The sequence below is a fragment of the Oryzias melastigma genome, linkage group LG14 (genome assembly GCF_002922805.2).
Source record: "Oryzias melastigma strain HK-1 linkage group LG14, ASM292280v2, whole genome shotgun sequence".
NCBI classification, from domain to species: Eukaryota; Metazoa; Chordata; class Actinopteri; order Beloniformes; family Adrianichthyidae; genus Oryzias; species Oryzias melastigma.
Window position 1 is genome coordinate 2937013 of NC_050525.1, and position 4248 is coordinate 2941260.

At 35.4% G+C, this 4248-nt stretch overlaps 1 protein-coding gene and 1 long non-coding RNA gene across 5 annotated transcripts in view; one reads left to right on the forward strand and one right to left on the reverse strand.

Annotated features, from left to right (window-relative positions):
* Window positions 1-4248, reverse strand: part of specc1 (sperm antigen with calponin homology and coiled-coil domains 1) — a 192076-nt gene that overhangs the window by 45324 nt on the left and 142504 nt on the right. The gene's annotated exons all lie outside the window — the stretch shown is intronic.
* On the forward strand, window positions 2428-4079 carry LOC112140392. Its single transcript, XR_004949078.1, has 4 exons — window positions 2428-2583; window positions 2658-2801; window positions 2991-3104; window positions 3185-4079. It is a non-coding gene; the product is annotated as an uncharacterized LOC112140392 (long non-coding RNA).

Here is a 4248-nt window from a genome sequence, read left to right on the forward strand (position 1 = left end):
ATAAAGTTCTACTGTTAGTACCGGGTTGGACCAACCCGGTACTAGCAAGGTGTACCCAATAAAACAACAATACCAAATTCATTATTAAATGCAAACAGTCACTAAGCAATAACACATTCAGCATAGCATGATCTCATTAATTATAATAATAAACATGAACATCCTTATATATCTGTATTTATGTATAACACTTTTTCAAATTGGAACATGCAGGACATATGCCGCACATTGAGTCAAAACTAAATTTTAGTAGCAAATCCATTAGCTACCAAAGCTGAGATTCTTTCTTCATTAAGGTTCTAATAATAAAAGTCTTGATTTAAAGACAAAGGGTAGATTGGAGGCAGAAATTTCAAAGAACAAAAGTATTGGGATGTTTGCCCTCTCTTGCCTCCCTGTAGAATAGAGCCTGATGAGATGAGTAGGGAGAAAAAAACTAAAGAAATATATACATGTATGGAAAAAAAGGCAATAAGAACTGTCACAGGAAGTAAATACAGAGACTCATCAGGACCACTTTTCAGTCACCTGAAAATACTAAAGTTTAGTGACATAGTTAATTATAATATTCTCAAACTTATGTACAAAGCACACAGGTCATGGTTACTCCTCAATTTACAGGTTAAATTCAATATAAGATGAAGTCATGTTGATTTAAAAGGACCTGAAATATTCAGAAAACCAGGACTTAGAATAAAGTGTTGGAGAGATCTATTTCAGTATATAGTCCCAACATTTGAAATGTACTGGAGAAGAAAAAAAGACAAATGTAGTTAACATAAAACATTCGTAGTTAATGCCACTGGATCTAGTGTAAGTAAATATAATTAAATGAGGGATGTCTAGACAATTGTTTGTGTAAATGTGTATATATTTTTGTTTATATGTCCTTAATATTTATGTAAAAGCTAATTTTCATTGTCTTTGCTTGATATATGTGATTTAATTTTGTTGATTTAGCAATAGTGGGAGACAATGTTTACTTCTTTGTCCTCCTTTTCATTTATTAACTGTTTTATGTTTATTTAGGATTATTTCAATATGTAGTTACTAAATAAAATAAATAAATACAAAAGACTTCTATAGCAAAAGGTAAGTCAAGCTGAAATGTTTTTACAGGCTATTTTGAATAGCCGTTGCAATTTGTAGATAAGCAAAGCAGAGCTAACCACAGACTTCCTGTTGTAAACACTGTCTTTGGATGTTCTACATGACGGGATATGTAAAGCCGAATCGTGCATCTGTAGAAAGTGAGTATTCAAGGCATGACTAAGAACTGTCCCACTCACTCTAAAAGCTTCTTTTTTGTAGTTCCATGGGATGTTTGTCATTAAATGGGGCTGCATCGCTGTGCTGTCTTTGCATTTGTGAACATCTAAATGAAAAGCTAAAGAGACCATTTTAATTCTTCAAAGAACTAATTGGTCATAAAGACCTATTTGTAAATCCTCATATGAAGCATTGGTCACATGCACCTGTATGAGGGGGATGACCTGTACAGGTGTTGCAGGTCTTTAGGTAGTTCAGGGTCCCCTGGAGGTTTGTAGAGATGAACTGCTACATCTTAAGGGGAAAGACAGTCTGTCCTGCAGCTTGAAATACATTGTTTCTTTGTTTTCTGCTGGTGAAGCTTACACTTATGTTTTACTCTGTCTGACTTTCTTTTCAATGTGTGAAAAGCAGATGCGTCTTTGTAAGACATTTGCTAGGTCATACAATGTTCTCTTTTCTTGTATTTGTATGAGCTGCAGCTTAGGTTCTGTTCTGATCAACATCTGACTCCACGTGGTATTCAAAACACCGGTTTGGGTTTCAAATAACATTTGGAAAAATAATGTATCTAGTTTACTTAGACCACAGGGACATTCTACTACCAAAGTTTTATCAAAAAAGGTTGCTGTAAAATACTAAATCATAAAATGTGACTGAGTCAAGAGGCAAAGGTGCAGCCCCACCCCTTACACCTCCTTCCATGGAAACTACATAAGGAGATTCACAGAGATGTGAAACCCAGTCTGTCTCATTGACGAACAACATGCATCTCTTCACTCTAATTATTGGCATTTGGCTTCTGCCAAGAGGTAAAATTTACTTACTTTTTTCAAAATTGTTTTTTAAAGTATTTTAAACCTTTTATAACTAAGTCAGAGTTAATATAAAATAAGTAATCTCCTTTCTTTATTATTTTTGTACTGTTTTTGCCAAAATTGTGTATCTTTTTACTTGACATTGCAGTTTTTTTGTTTTTACTGGTTTCTCTGAGCTTTAGTCTAGTCATGATTAATTTTCATAGAATAGATTAAAATAGAATGGAATAGAAAAAGGAGTTTGACAATTATGACATTATATCATAAAGAATAACGTTTTTTTTGATCCAACACTGGAGAAGTTATTGAATGTGTAAAGGTTGCTTTGTTGATTTATTGTTGTCATTCATCCATATTTTGTATGTTGTTTTATTAGGTGACACTCTGACGTGTTTGGAATGCGACCTAGCCATTGCAGGAACCTGCAATGCAACACACATAGAATGCCCTTCACAAGGTTATCAATGTGGTGCATCCAGAGAAGTTTACTATGGAGGTACATCATTAAATCATTCTTAGTTCTTGTTTGTATATTATTTTTCTATTGTTATTTCTACTTTTTGTCTGCAGTTGGTTTAAAACTTCAGGACGTGGAAAAGAAAACTTGTGTTCTGCCTGAAATGTGTGGACAAGAGTCAGTCAATTTTGGGGCTTTCCAAATCGTGCAAAAAACCCAATGCTGCAACTCTACCAACTGCAACTCTAAGCTCCCAGGTAACACATACTTTGTCCATTCTATATATTAGCTTGTCTTAAAGTGATGTATTTTAACAGTTTCAAATACTAAAGTTTAATAAAAGATTGTAGTGGATTAACTCTGGACCAACTCTGGTTTTTTTCAATGGAATTATATGAAACCGAGTCTCCAAATGTCCTTAAAAGAATTATCTTTTTTTTCTGTAGAACCCAGCATCAACCCTCCTAATGGCAAAAAGTGCTTCAGCGGATCTGATTTAACTTGTGAGGGAAAAATTTTGCCTTGTGAGGGAAATGAAGACTTCTGCGTTACAATAACAGGTAAGACACATATTCTTTATCCATTCTTTCTTGTTCAGAAGAAAAATGATTTTATAGCTGCTGATCACTTATTCTTTCAGTTGAAACAGGAAGACAAACCACCCTAAAGGGATGTGCCTCAAAGCTGATGTGCTCTAAACTTAGCTACGTTGCTTCTCTTTATGAAGGAGCACATGTTAGCTGTTGCAAGGGTGACTTATGCAACGGCGGCATCACTACAAGTGCAGGTATGCAGCTTGTAGTTGTGGCAATTGTCTCTTTGGCGTTGTTTTCTTAAGAAATACAAACAAGTCCTCACCTTTATAATCCTCTAGCTAATATTTGTAGATGTGGGGTGAGACTTGATACCCTTCTGTTAGAAACCTCGGGGTAACTCTAGACCCAGTTTTACCTCTTGACTCTCATGTTGGGTCACTTGTTCGTTCTTGTTTTTATCATTTATAAAACATTGCCAAACTGAGTCCAGGTTTATCGTGTTCTTAGATGGAGATGCTCATTCATCATTTTATTTATTTTCTCATCTTGTTTATTGCAACTACATCTTCAAGTGTCTCAGTAAAAAATCTTTAGAACGGCTTCAGGGTGTGCAGAATGCTGCTGCAAGGCTTTTGACCAAAACTTCCCAATACTTACATGTCACCCCACTGCTAATCCAGCTGCACTGGCTCCCCATTCGTTTCAGAGTGCAGTTTTAAAATCCTGGATTTCACATATAGAGCTTTTAATAACCAAACACCGGCCTATATAAAGGACCTCGTGCAGCCGTACACTCCCAGCAGGTCTCTCAGATCATGTGACCAGGACCTGCTGGTTGTTAAAAGAACTCTGTTCAGAACTAAAGGTGACAGAGCCGTTGCAGCAGTGGCTCCATCTCTCTGGAACTCCCTACCTCTAAGCCTAGGATCTGTAGACTCAGTGTTTTCTTTAAGAAAGCAGCTAAAGACACATCTTTTTAAAATTGCTTTTTGTGAACTATATTTTTATATTCTGTGTTTTACTTTGTGTTACTCTGTTTTATTCAGTTTCACTGTGAAGCACTTTGTGATTTTTATCTTTAAAGATGCTATATAAATGAAGTTTATTATTACATTACTTTACCTATAGGGCTGGTATTTTTGCTTGTTCTCCAGGTGCTATATTTTAC